At 40.5% G+C, this 15299-nt stretch overlaps 1 long non-coding RNA gene across 1 annotated transcript in view; it reads right to left on the reverse strand.

Annotated features, from left to right (window-relative positions):
- LOC141560961 (uncharacterized) overlaps nt 1–15299 on the reverse strand; it is a 35038-nt gene that overhangs the window by 13774 nt on the left and 5965 nt on the right. Inside the window, exons 2-3 of the long non-coding RNA XR_012487918.1 lie at nt 1187–1665; nt 9–153 (exon numbers count right to left, since the gene is read on the reverse strand). This is a non-coding gene — a long non-coding RNA (uncharacterized LOC141560961). The remainder of the gene's footprint in view (nt 1–8; nt 154–1186; nt 1666–15299) is intronic.

Raw genomic sequence — 15299 nt, forward strand, 5'->3', positions numbered from 1 at the left:
CAACTCACCAATGGGTTTAACGTCTGTCCGTTAAACCTGGTTTAGTCCATCTGCTAAAATGATTTACTGGAGTGTGGCCGCTGTGCATGCTACAGCTTGGAACCACAGGTGAGGGTTGGGGGACAGGTGGATGCCAAGGGTAGATGAGCAGCCCTGAAAAAAAAAAAGAGACAAAATGAGAGAAAGAGAAGGAAGAGAAAAACAGAGAAAAAAAGAAGGGAGAAAAGAAAGAAGGGAGAAAAAGAAGGGAGGAGGGAAAGGAGAGAAAGAATATTAGTTAACTAAGCCTAATACAAATAAATACAATAATACAAAAAAAATACAAATAAAATAGACAGTCCTACCCTCAGGGTGCTTACTTTCTAATTCAGAAGGAAGTCACATAAAGAGAAAATTGGGGAAGGAAAGATGGAAAAGTCTGGACTACATCAGGAGTAGAGACAGGATAGTGGTGACCTAATGGCAGGGTTCCCCTGACATTGAGAGACAATAGCCCTGCAAAGAAAGTCTCATCTCTGTGATAAGGAGGCTGATGTTGAGGAAAAGGAGAAGCCAAGAGAGTCAGGAGTAAAATCAGGAGAGAAGGCTAGTCAGAAAAGGCCTTTTGAAAAGGATAAGTAGTCTGTGCTCAAAAACCAGGTATAAACCACCTTCAATAGTCAAGACCACTTCATTGCTCTTCCACATCAAAAATCAGTATCTTCAAGGGGCAGCTGGGTGGCTCAGTGGATAGAGCCCCAGCCCTGAAGTCAGGAGGACCTGAGTTCAAATCTGGTCTCAGACAGTTAAAATTTCCTAGCTGTGTGACCCTGGGCAAGTCACTTAACCCTAATGGCCTCAGGGGAAAAAAAATCAGTATCTTTCATGCATCAGCTCCAGATGTGACAGTACATCCCACCTGGAAGAGTTTTGGGTGATCTCAATTTCCCTATTAAAATACAAATACATGGGTGAGAGAGAGAGAGCCCCCATGTGATCAATATCTAAGTAGTGAAGATTAGTAGATAGCAAGAATCACCCATAGGAAAGAGGCTGAGAAAGGGTGGGGAGAGCAGAGTCAGCAATAACTGGAGCATGAAAAGGGAGGAAGGAGGGGTCAAAGGATAAACTTGTCTTGAAGCACTATAGCTTTCATCTCCAATTTCCTGCTCTCTGAACTGGTGAGGAGAATAGGGGCAGGACACACCTGTGGCTGGAGTCCATGTGCTGCTTCTGAGTGGTGGAGGAGGAGGGACAGAATAGGTGAGAAACCCGTCTCAGGTAGAAACATGGATTGCTGTTTTATTTTCTGAGGAAGAGAAGGCTCAGACTAGACCACCTCAGTTCCAGATGGTTTTTGGCCTCAGAGTCAAGGGCTTTTCAAGGGTGGTCCCTTAAACCCCAGGAGTGGAGTGCTTGTGCAGAAGACCTTAATGAGAGGTGACAGACAACTCTTCTAGGATGCTGAGAATTCAGGAGGGACATCCCCAAGGGACTGGCACTGCTGTGACTCAGGGCTTCTGACATTCCCAAGTGGTGAGGGCCCTGAGCTCCCTGCTCCATTCTGCATGCCATCTGGATGCCCAAGCGGCCCGGTGACGGTAACCAGACGGACTCATCAACTGCAGGCCGGTCTCTTGTCAGCCTCAGGCTGAGTCACCAAGGAACAGAGGGAAGGTGCAGGCCCTGAGGAGGATGGCAAAGATTCGGGTTACGCTGATGATTTCAGAGTAACCAGTTGGGCCGGCTATGGGAATCAAGCCAGACTGAAGGCAAAGTGTTAAAGTTTTCAGCCAAGATGGGAGGTAGGGGCATGTCAGACCAGAGCCTGGAGGGGAAGAGGACAGGAAAGGAAGGGGGAAAAGGGAAGAGGTTTCCTGGGAATAGAAAATTATCAGGTTGGAGGTCTGAGAACAGCCTAAGGTCAGGCAAGATCATTTCCACTTATTCCCTATCCTTTTCCCCAAGTCTCCAGTCTCCATTCCAGAATCCTTTATTTATTTATTTTTTGCTAACTCATGGATTTCATCATTGTGAAATCCCTAGCGGAAATACCCCCTCCCCTGATGCAGAGCTTAGACAATTGCTTGGGGCCCTGAGAGTTAATTGACTTACCCAGGATCTCCAGACTAAAGTCCTGCTTTTTCAGGATTTTTCCAGACCAGGATTTCAATCCAATTTATACATACTCCTGAACATCCCTACCTTCTATCCACTAGCTACAGTACCTCCTGCTAGGCATTTAATGTTGGATGATTATTTGTGGGGAGGCTGACCCCGACTTCCACTAGTAAGTGGCCCCTTCTCTCCAATTTCCTTAGTATTTACCTGGTATGTATTTTGCATTTATCTGAGTGTGTGTCGTTTCTTCCCAGGGGAATGTAAACTCCATGAAGACAAGGGGCTACTCATTTCGTATTTCTCATACAACCCAGGGATGGTGACTAATATGGGCAGTGAAGGGGCAAAGTGGATAAAGCACTGGGCCTGGAATCAGAAAGAACTGAGCTAGTCACTTCCCCCGATTTGCCTCAGTTTCCACATCTGTAAAATGAGCTGGAAAAGGACGTGACAAACTACTCCACTATCTTTGCCAAGAAAACCCCAAATGGGATCATGAAGAGTCAGCACAACTGAAAAATGACTGAACAAAATAAATGAATAAACCTAAGCCTAAACGCATGCTTGTTGAATTACATTAAATTCAATTGGAAATGAAGTGTGTGATCAACTCTCTTCATGTCTTTCTACTCTTCTCCTTTCCCCAGGAACTTGGACTATGTCCCTTTTTTCCATCTTATCTGAGCCCAGACCTCCACATTCACTTCCCCTTTATACAATTGTCTTTCTGCTCCCTTAGTAAGGGCTGCCATCTTGCTGGCTTGTATAAGTATTCTAATGATTAATTAGAATAGTGCCTTGTATACAGAAAAGTCTTAAATGTCTTTTTAGGGGCAGCTAGGTGGCACAGTGGATAGAGCACCAGCCCTGAATTCAGGAGGACCAGAGTTCAAATCTGATCTCAGACACTTAACACTTCCTAGCTGTGTGACCCTGGGCAAGTCATTTAACCTCAGCCTCAGAAAAATAAAAATAAATAAATAAATGAATGTCTTTTCATTCTTTGGTTCATTCATTTAATCAATCAGAATCCCAGAGCTCAAGGATCACATACAATAAATACACAAAATAAATATAAAATATCTTGGGGAGCAATGGGGGGGAGTAGAAGGGGTTTAAAAAGCATTTACATAGCACCTACTATGGGCCAGACACTGCTCTGTCTTTACAATTATTTCATTTGATCCTGAGAGCAATCTTGATTTTACAGTTGAGAAAATTAAGGTTAAGTGACTTACCCAAGATGATGCATTGAATAAGAGTCTAAGGCTGAATTTGAACTCAATTTCTCCTCTCTTCATGTCCCAGGTTCTATCCAAGTTGAGTTAACACTTAGCTGCCAGTAGAGAAAATGACCAAGGCTCTCTGAGTTACTCTTCTGATCCTAAAGGGAAATGTAGCTAGCTGAGTTCTGGGGAACCCAGACTAGCGATGGGAGTGAGATTTGTCATAATGACTATGTTCCTATGTAGACACACACATACATGTATACATTTTATATATATATATATATGCACAAATATATATATGTGTATGCTTTTTGTCTCCTTGATTGGAAGATAAACTTACTAAGATTTTTCTTTTGTTTTATTCTTTTTATTTGTATTCTCAGCAGATAGAAATTTACTTTACTTGTTTGACTAATCCTATCATCTGTCAAATGCGTCTGTCTGTCACAAGCTGTTCATGTTATCTTCCCATCAGAATGTAGGCTCTTCCAGGACCAGAACTATATCTTTCAGTGCTTAACACGGAGCCTATGTTAAAAATGTTTGAGTAATCAACAGACTAAGAAGGGGGACATCAGGGAAGGTTTCTGGAAGGAGCTGGTACTTGAACTACATTCTGAAAGGGCATACGGGTTCTCAGAGGCTGAGGAGAGATGGTCAAGAATTCCAAGAATGGGGGACTAGTCTGTGCAAAGGCATATGGCTCACAATAGAATGCTGTGGATGAAGTGAGAGGGGCAGTTTGGAGGGTAGAATTACTGGGGGTAATTGTGGTGTAGTCATCTTGAGATAATAGCTTGAAGCCTGAAAGTAAAAGGCAATTCAAAAATCCTGAGAACAGGGCATTAGATTTAGGGAGTCCAGATACCCAGAGTTCAAAGCCAGTCTCATATACTCACTAGCTGAATGACCTTGGACAAGTGGCTTAACCTGTTTGCTTTAATCCACTGGAGAAAGAAATGACAAATGTCTCTGAATGTCTTGCCAAGAAAATCTCATAAGGGGTCTAAAAGAGTCGGACAAGACTGAACAACAAAGCACTTTGTACATAGTAGGTATGATAAATAAATGCCCATTTTTTTCTTTCTCTAAAAGTGCTCTGTGGGTAGGAGGGATAATCAGCTCCATTATGGACATCCTAAATTTGAAATGCCTCTGGAACATCCAACTGAAAGTATCCAGGAGGTAGTTGCAGGTGCAAATATGAGGGTCTTCTGTAAAGAAAGGACAGCTTCTGGACCCCTTGCTTGAAAAATGGAAGTGAGTTCTCCATCTTGGAGGCATACATAACCCTGTATATTGTCTTTTTCACCCCTAGAATGAACTATTTTTTTTCTTTTTTTAAAAAATAATTTTTTATTAAAGCTTTTTATTTTTATTTTATTTTAATTATTATTATTATTATTACTGAGGCAATTGGGATTAGGTGATTTGCCGAGGCCAAAAAGCCTTTTATTTTCAAAACATGGGTAATTTTTCAACATTAACCTTTACAAAACCTTGTGCTCCAATTTTTTTCCTCCCTTCCCCTCCCCCCTCCCCTAGATGGTATATATTAAATATGGTAGAAATATACATTAAATTCAATATATGTATACATATTTATCTTGTATATTGTTTAATGGCTATAGGGAATCCTGGAGACCCATAGTCAAATACTTGGACATTCTACAACAGACACATTATGGCCCTATAGAAAGTGTTAGATTTCCTAGGGGAGCAGCCAAGTGGCAAAATGAATAGAGCACTGGCCTTGAAGTCAGGAGGACCTGAATTCAAATTCACTCAGACACTTAATAGCTATGTGATCCGAAGCAAGTCACTTAACCCCAATCCCTATTGCTTCTACACTCACAAAAAGTGTTGAATTTGGAATCAGAAGACTTATATTTGAGTTGCAGCTCTGTCACTCCCTGGTTGACTGCTGCCTTATTTTCCCCCTTTGGACTGGATTATCCCTGAGGTCCTCCTTGGCTCTAATTCTGGCTCTTAAAGCCCTGATTCAGAGCCCATTTTAGCAGAAACTTCAGAATGAGGGAGAGGCAGAATAGGTGAGGGTGGTCTGCCCAGCGTCCAGGGCTATGGTGCAGGGCAAAGGCTATACAAAACCCGGATTTGAATCCTGGATCTCCCATGAACTGTGATCTTGGGCAGCTCTCCATTTCTCTAGGTTAATGGTGTTGGGTTAATGACCTCTAAAGACCTGTGATCCTGGGAGAGACTACATAGGATCCCTAAATTTCTCTTCTTCCTTCGCTCACCCACACTTTGTATCCAAAATCCAGCTTCTGGTGAAATGTCAAATATTTCCTTCTTCATTTCTCACAGTAAAGGGGAAAGGCCTTGGGAACAAGAGCAGCCCCCGTCCTTGTAATTCTGGAGGTCTGCGTGGAGTGTCAACTTTTTTCCATAGTTTGGTTTAAGAAATTTCTGATGTGCCCAGATTAAGAATGCTCATTTTGTCTCCCTTTTCTGATGGCCAGGTCAGTCTGGCCTCCTCTGGATATTAAGGGAGTTTTGTTGGTATCAATCAGGTGGTTAGAAAAAAATCATTAACTGCCTCAGTTTCACAGGGAAAATAAAAGGGGGAAAGAGGAACCAAGCTGTCCCTATTTTTTCTCCCCTTTATCCTTTAACTCAGAGATTGCTCCATTCCCTAGTCCTGAATCCCTTTACCAACATATTACCCTCTACACTTAAGCACACACATTAGGCTGTCTGTCTGTCTGTCTCTTCCCTTCTCTCCTTTTCCTTATTCTTTTCTCTGTCTCTGTGTGTCTGTCCGTCTCTCTGTTTCTGTTTGTCTGTCTCTCTACCTTTTGTTTACCACAACAAAATTACCAGAGTTGGAAGGGCCAAGAAGAATAATCTTATCTTGACTCTACTCAAAAGGTTCCAGAAGATTAAGTGAGGCTGGTGACTTCACACAGCTCACCTTCATCACTTAAATCCAATTCATTTTCAAGTCATAGCATCACCTTCCTGATAATCATGGCCTTCTTCCAGAAGGAAGGATAAACAACTATTTTGACAGACCTGCTAAATGGTCCCTTCCATGGGCCTCTGCTTAAAATCCTCCAATGGTCTCCCCTGAGACTCAATTGACTTAGGGACAATTTTAATTATTAGGAAATCTTTCTTAAAGACAAACCTAAAACTGCCTCTTTGAACACTTTCACCCATTGTTCTTTGTTGTGCCCTATGGAACTAAAAGAAGTCTAATCTAATCTCTCTTCCTTCTCCAGATGGCCCTGCAAAGCTATAAAAAGATAAGTAATCTTGCCCCCCCCCTCCCTTCATGCAGATTTAGAATTGGAAGGATAAATTACTAAAATCTAGTTTATGATAAACCCCAAGATCTAAACTTTTGAAACAAAAATTCATTATTAAAAAAATGATTAGGAAAACTGAAAAACTGTGGCAGAAACAAGGTATACCAAGATAAGGTCCAAATGGGTACATAATTTACACATAAAAGGTGATGCCATAAGCAAATTAGAAGAGCATGAAATGGTTTATCTACAGATTTATGAATAAAGGAAGAATTTAGGACAAAGGAAGATCTAGAGAGTATTACAAAATAGAAACTAGATAATTTTGTTTATATAAAATTAAAAAGGTTTTGCACAAACAAAATCAATGCAACCAAAATTATAATTTTTTTTTCTTTTTCCCTGAGGCTGGGGTTAAGTGACTTACCCAGAGTCACACAGCTAGGAAATGTTAAATGTCTGAGACCAGATTTGAACTGAATTCAAGGCTGGTGCTGCTCTATCCACTACGCCACCTAGTTGCCCTGAAGCATGTTGTCTTTCACTTAATTTCCTTTTTTTCTTTGAGTTTTCTTGTACAAAATAATTAATATGGAAATGCTTTACATAATTATATTTATAACCTACATCAGATTGCTTACCATCTCAGAGAAGGAGGGAAGAACAGAATTTAAAACTCAAAATTTAAAATAAAAATGTTTTTTAAAATTAGAAAAAAAAAAACTGGAAGGGAAATTAGAGGTCTATGATCCAACTTGCTCATTTTACACATCAGGAAACTGAGGGCCAAAATGACTTGTTCCTTGCCTAGGGTCACTCAGCTAGTAAAAGTTTAAGGCCAAGATGGAAACCCAGGCATTCCTGATTCTAAGTCTCTTTTCTCCTGCCTAAACATCTCTGCTTTTTTCAACCCTCCCTAATTTAACATGAATTCAAGGTCCTTAGCACCCTGATTGTCCTCCCCTTGACTTCCTGCATCTTATCAATGTTTTTGCTAAACTCTGTAGTCCAGAACTAGACAGAGTACTTTAGATGTGAGCTGACAAGGACAGAAGGTTCAGGACTCTACCTTATCACCTAATTCCTGGAAGTTTTGCTTCTCTTTTGCAAGGCAAGTCCAATTTGTGAGGCATGTAGCAAACAGTTATTATTATGGTGGTTGGTATGCTCCAGAACCCTTGGGCCTTCCTCAGACTGGCATCTCCTTAGTTCCACTTCAGTTTGCCTTCCTTCAGATGGTCAATAATAGCTCCGAGACCAAGCTTCTGTGGCTCAGTGGTAGATTTTGTGGGCTTAGAATGAGGTTAAAGAGCAATTGTTAGCTGTCCTGGCCCCCACCTTGAGGTGTTTTCCTCCCAGACTGATAATATTTTAAGAGTAAATTAGTCTGTTTTTAATCTCAATTCTTACCTAGTTCTTGGTCATTGAATGGGCAGGAATTCAGATACATTGAGACCTGGGAAAGACTTTACTTAAGAAAGGTCAAGGTCACCTCTCTGAATCAACAAGTCATCTTGACCTTTGTCTCACAACTGGACTGGAGAAGAGACTGCTGAGGACTTTTGCACAACTCTGCTTCCCTTAAATCCAATTCACAGACAAGTGATCACTCACCTTCCTGATGTCATTGGTCCTCTTTCTAAAGGAAGGATAAACAATAACAGTTGAGCACTATGTGTTCTTGGACAGAATAAGCCAACAATCAATTAATCAGCATTTGATGCAGGCCCATTTTTTCTTTGAAGGGGCAGAGAGCTTCACAAATATCTAAAGCTTATATTGAACTTTTCACTTTCTCCTCCACTCCCGCTTTTATTAAGCAGAGGCTAGGCTTCTGGGGAGCTCAGGAGAGACTTCCTGGGGACTGACTGAATCTCACCCTAAGCACCTGAGGCTCCTAGAACAGCATCTAGCCAGAGGGTAGTGACATAGGTTGGCTGGTTGGTGTATTTGTTCCCCTAGTACCTGGCACATGGTGGGGTTTCTCCTGTAGATGATAAGTTTCTTGAGAGCAAGAACTGTCTCACTGATAATAGAGTTTATGTCCAAAAAAATACACAATCATAGGGAGTCACTAAAAACTGGGAAAATCTTCTAGAAAAGGCCCTTTGAAGTAGATGGGATTTGAGTTGAATCTCAAAGAGATTTAGGGATTTAAAGAGGTGAGGCAAAGGCCTGGAGGTGAGAGATGAATGCATTTTATAGCCTTCCTGGCTATGTTTCTCTGGATGGCTCTATCTAGTCCCCAGGAACTGTATCTTCCCGCAAGAACACAAAAACTGGGTGGTGAAATGGATAAGCACCAGCCTTGGAGGCAGGAGAACCTGAATTCAATTGTGATATTAGCTGTTTGACCCTAGGCAAGCCATTTAACCCCAACTGTCTCCAAACCAAAACAAAAACTTGAGTACTCATACTTCAACAATACCCTCTGAGACCTCACTGGGATATGGAGTAGAACTGCGGTTCTACGTCTCTCTTAACTCCAGATTCAATTTTCTTTCCATAGAACATACTGTTTCAATCTTATTGTTCAATAGTCTTAAGTCATATCTGACCCTTCATGACTCATTTGAGGTTTTCTTGGCAAAGATATTGGAGTGGTTTATCAATTCCTTTTCCAGCCCATTTTGCAGATGAGGAAATTAAGGGAAACAGGTTTAAGTAATTTGTCCAGAATTATGCCCAAAAAGTTATCAAACTGTGCATACCCTTTAATCCAGCAGTGCTACTACTGGGCTTATATCACAAGGAAATTCTAAAGAAGGGAAAGGGACCTGTATGTGCCAAAGTGTTTGTGGCAGCCCTTTTTGTGGTGGCTAGAAACTGGAAGTTGAATGGATGTCCATCAATTGGAGAATGGTTGGGTAAATTATGGTATATGAAGGTTATGGAATATTATTGCTCTGTAAGAAATGACCAGCAGGAGGAATACAGAGAGGCTTGGAGAGACTTACATCAACTGATGCTGAGTGAAATGAACAGAACCAGAAGATCATTATACACTTTATTTTTTTTTTTTTAAATGTTTTTAAATTTAATTTTTATTTTATTTTATAATTATAACTTTTTTTTGACAGTACATATGCATGGGTAATTTTTTTTTTAATTTTATTTTATTTTATAATTATAACATTTTTTAACAGTACATATGCATGAGTAATTTTTTACCACATTATCCCTTGCACTTACTTCTATTCAGATTTTTTCCCTTCCTCCCCCAACCCCCTCCCCCAGATGGCAAGCAGTCTTATATATGTTAAATATATTACAGTATAATTTAGATACAATATATGTGTGTAGAACCGAATTTTTTTGTTGCACAGGAAGAATTGGATTCAGAAGGTAAAATTAACAGTTTCCATTCATTTCCCAGTGTTCCTTTTCTGGATGTAGCTGGTTCTGTCCATCATTAATCAATTGGAATTGGATTAGCTCTTCTCTATGTTGAAGAAATCCACTTCCATCAGCATACATCCTCGTACAGTATCATTGTTGAAGTGTATAATGATCTTCTGGTTCTGCTCGTTTCACTCAGCATCAGTTGATGTAAGTCTCTCCAAGCCTCTCTGTATTTCTCCTGTTGCTCATTTCTTATAGAACAATAATATTCCATAACATTCATATACCATAGTTTACCCAACCATTCTCCAATTGATGGACATCCATTCATCTTCCAGCTTCTAGCCACTATGAAAAGGGCTGCCACAAACATTTTGGCACATACAGGACCCTTTCCCTTCTCTAGTAGTTCCTTGGGATATAAGCCCAGTAGTAGTATGGCTGGGTCAAAGGGTATGCACATTTTGATAACTTTTTGGGCATAATTCCAGATTGCTCTCCAGAATGGCTGGATTCTTTCACAACTCCACCAACAATGCATCAGTGTCCCAGTTTTCCCACAGCCCCTCCAACATTCATCGTTATTTGTTCCTGTCATCTTAGCCAATCTGACAGGTGTGTAATGATACCTCAGAGTTGTCTTAATTTGCATTTCTCTGATCAATAGTGATTTGCATTATACACTTTAACAACAATACTGTATGAGGATGTATTCTGGTGGAAGTGGATATCTTCAACATAGAGAAGAGCTAATCCAATTCCAATTGATCAGTGATGGACAGAATCAGCTACACCCAGAGAAGGAACACTGGGAAATGAGTGTAAACTGTTAGCATTTTTTGTTTTTCTTCCCAGATTATTTTTTACCTTCCGAATCTAATTTTTCCTTTGCAACAACAACAAAATTCGGTTCTGCACATATATACTGTACCTAGGATATACTATAACATATTTAATATGTATGGGAATGCCTGCCATCTAGGGGAGGGGTGGAGGGAAGGAGGGGAAAAATTCGGAACAGAAGGGAGTACAAGGGATAATGTAAAAAATTACCTATGCATATGTACTGTCAAAAAATGTTATAATTATAAAAAAATCAAAACAAAACAAAACAAACAACTAATTTGTCCAGAGTCCCCCAGCTAGGAAGTATTAGAAACTAGATTTTAATTCACTTCCCCCTAATTCTAGGGCCAGTACTCTATCCGTTGAGTCACCTAGCTGCCTCTCAGATAAGAGAGCTCCCACAAAACCTCAGTTTAAGGAAGGTGTCCAGACCAGCCGTCTCTCCATTTCCTACCTAATTTGCATTCCTTTCTTCATCCTTCCCAGTCTCCTTTTTAGCTTTCTTGAGTGTATTGTTTTCTTTAATTAGATTGTAAACTCCTAGAGGTCAAGCACTGTTTTTCTTTTTCTTATTTATATTTCCAGTACTTAACAGGGTTCCAGGCCCTAAAAGCTTAATGAATGCCAATCTTCTGACTGATTGAAGTTCTGTTTGTCTAGAGGATAAAATTCACTCTATCTGTCCCAGTGGTATCAATTTGGTCCACAACAGTCCCTACTGAGACTGGAACCAGGTTAAAATATAATTGGAAAATATTTAACAAAATGAATTAAAAATACAATAAAGCAGGTAATATTAACATGATTTCCTGTATCAATATGCTTACCCACAGGGAGTCTTCTGTAAGGCCACCCAATCTATTTGAATTTGACTGCCACACATATATCAATATCACTGATGGCAGAGCCTAGGGCCAGTCAGTCAGTCAATAAACATTTATTAATAATTAACAAATTATTATTTATTATGATTATATAAACAGGAACTGTCACAAAGAAAAAGCAAAAATAAGTCCAACCTGCAGCTCCTCTATCAGATAGTTCCTTGAAGGCAGGTATTGTCAATTGCCTCCTATTGTATCCCCATTGTTTGGCTTAGTGTCTGGCACCCAGGAGCTTGATAATGTTTAAAAAACTATTGATATTAAAATAATCATAATAAATCCAGCTCTCTGAGCCTACTTTCTCACTGCGGAGAGGATGCGTGAGTATATATCAAACATACCAAGTAACTTTGGAGTAAAAGCAGCAGCAGCTGGGGGTTTGGGAAGGCTCTTGCAGGAGGCAAATCTTGGAAAAAGTCAAGGGTTCTAAGGCTTAAAGGAGAAAGACATAAAGGCTGCGAAATCACAGGTGATGGAGAATGGCTCAACCCTTTAGGGTTGAGTTAGGGGGGGAAACGTAGAAGATTAGAAAACTAGGGGAACCAGAACTTTAAATGGGAAACAGAAGCATTTATATTTGACGCTAGAGGTAAGGAGACAGCTCCATCTCTCCCCTAGATTGAGCTCTCTCCCTGCCCAGCTAGGGCCCTGTAAGAGTCCAGAATAAAACCTGACTTTGTGCCAAGAGGGATCCCTTATATTTGACCTTGCACCCGGACAAAGTCCTAATTCTGGCCAGGAATCAAAAAGACTTCTCTTCCTGAGTTCATATCTGACTGTGTGGCCCTGTCCAAGTCATTTTATCTTGTTTACCTCAGTTTCCTCATCTGTAAAATGAGCTGGAGAAGGAAATGGCCAACCCATTCTAGTATCCAAATAGGGTCACAAAGAATCTGAACTGAAATAAACACCAAAAAGTGTCACTCCAGTTGTGAACTGATCCAACCATTCTGAAGAGCAGGGCTATCAAACTGTGCTCACTGTACCCCAGAGAGATCATTAAAAGGTGAAAGGATCCACATGTACAAAAATGTTTGTAACAGTCTTTTGTGGTGGCAAAAAACTGGAAATTGAGTGTTTGCCCATCAGTGGGAGAATGGAGAATTCTTTCAGGAGCTAAATCCAAGCATTCTCAGAGAAGGCAGAACCTCTCCTCCCACTCCACCTCCAGGTGGGAGGAAATAAAGGTTGCCAGCCCTTCCCTTACTCTACTGGGCAGCCACACCTGGGATCCACATGGGAAAGGGAGGCTGTTTTTCTTACTTGCTCTAAATCTGCCATTCAGAGGAATAAAGAGCTCTCCGGGAAATAAAGATAAAAATCTGGATTATCTCCAAGCTATCTCTCTTTGCACACAGTTATTTGAACATTGTCTCCACCAGTAAATTGTGCCTCCTTTGAAAGAGCCTCCTCTCTCATAACCTACCCCACCCAGGTGTGAGCATTGATCACCTTACATCAGGACATTTGTTATAACCTAAGGGTTTCTGCACACTTTAGCCCATCCTCCATTAGTCAGACTAAAGGATTTTCTTAAAGCTTGTTACTAATTAAATCACCTCCTTACCCACCCCACTTTTCACTCCATCAATTCCATAGACTCCTTATCACTTCCTAGGATTAAACATTGAATCCCCTATTTGGCATATTCCCACCCCTATCCCTTTCCAGTCTTCTTAGACTTTATATCCTGTTACAGGCATTGTATTAAATAAAGAAAGGTCATACGCCATAGCTAACAATGGACAGTCCTTGGTGTTAGACTGGATATAGGAGAAGTTGAGAATGATTAGCTAGATTGAAAGCCTGGGTGGCTGGGAGAATGGAACTCAATCTCTTAATTCTAGTGCCTGTTTAATTCTATTGACCCTGTGCTAATTATGTCCTGTATGTAGCTTATTTGTACATATTTGTTGCTTTTTGTCTCTCCCATTAGATTGCTGTGGGCTTGGGGGGGAGATAATTTGGCTTAAATGACTTCCCCAGAGTCACCCAGTTAGTGAGTCTCTAAAGTCAAATTTGAATTCAGGTCTTCTATCAACTGTCTCCCTTAGCTGCCTTTCCTGCCTGCCCCATTAGCTTATGAACTTCTTTACAGCAGAAACTAAGCAGTGTTTCTCCATCTTGGTGTCCCTAGCACTCACTCATGTTTGACTCTTGATAACCCCATTTGGAGATTTCTTGGGAACGAGACTGAAATTGTTTGCTATTTCCTTCTCCAGCTCATTTTACAGACTAGGAAACTGAGGCAGAGTGAAGTCACTAGCCCAGGATCACACAGATATCTGAAGTATCTGAAGCTGAATTTGAACAGAGGCTTTATCCACTGTACCACCTAGCTTAAAGTAGGACTTAATAAGTGCTTATAGGTTGAATGATTGATTAATTATTCTGTTAAGGGCTTGAAAGTGCTATTTTGAAGGTTTTAAATCAGACTGAAGGAGTCAGCTAAGTAGTTCAGTAGAATAGTGAAGGTCTAATCAGAAAAGCCTGAGTTCAAAAGCTGGCCTCAGACAGTCACTAGTTGACCCTGGGCAAGTGATTTAATCTTTATTTGCCTTAATCCACTGGAGAAGAAATTGGCAAACCACTTCAATACCTTTGCCAAGAAAACCCGTGGACGGTATGCGTGTGTGATAGTCTAGTGCGTCACTGAGTCAGATGCAAGTGAACAACAATATCACACAAGTCATCCATCTCTTGGCTATCCAAAGGAGACCTACTCATTTCATTCAAAAATCAGTAAATAGACATTTAAGAGATGGAATAAGCATTTGTATAGCATCGACTATTTGCCTATCTCTCTGCTAAACACTATAAATATTATCTGATTGGATGCTCACAATAACCCTAGAGAGGCAGGTGATGTTATGATCCCCATTTTAGAGGTGAGGAAACTGAAGCCAATGGAGATTTTTCCAGAATCACACTCCTTGTTAAATGTCTGAGGTTGATTTGAATTCAGGTCTGGGATTCCTAATTCCTAATTCATTCATTCTCTCTCTCTCCCTCCCTCACTTTCACCTTTCTTTCTGGATTTAAATTCAGGTTTTCCTGATTTCAGGGCTGGTCCCTATCTGCTGGGCTATCTAGTGGCCCCCAGAAATTTCTTTTCACACACATTGGCTGAGTGTCTCTAGCCAAATCATTGATCTGTAGCCCAGAGAAGTCAAATACTAGGCCCCATAGCACCCAGTACAGCCTGTTCCAGATTCAAATGTCATTGAGACCTACTGGTCAAAATCAATACAAATACCATAATAAAACAGAGATCAAATTACATTTTAAAACACAGTCTAAATGCTGTCTACAGAGATCCTCCTATAAAGGTTTAATGGCCCCACTTCTTTTTAAGTTTGACACTATTGCCTAGGAAACTCATTGATTAGCTTTATCTTCGAGGGAATGCTATCAATGAAAACATAAACAGAGAAATCTTTCCACTCTGGCTCCTTCCTCTCCTGCCTTTAACCAGGATATGATTGCCCAAAAGATGACTACCAAGAGGACATCAGTAGTCACTTAACCTCTCTCTGCCTCAGTTTCTTTAACTATCAAATCAGCATTATTGTAGCACCCACCTCCCCAGGTTGTGATAAGGATCAAATGAAATAACATTGTAAAGC

This window comes from Sminthopsis crassicaudata, chromosome 1 (assembly GCF_048593235.1).
Source record: "Sminthopsis crassicaudata isolate SCR6 chromosome 1, ASM4859323v1, whole genome shotgun sequence".
Taxonomy (NCBI): Eukaryota; Metazoa; Chordata; class Mammalia; order Dasyuromorphia; family Dasyuridae; genus Sminthopsis; species Sminthopsis crassicaudata.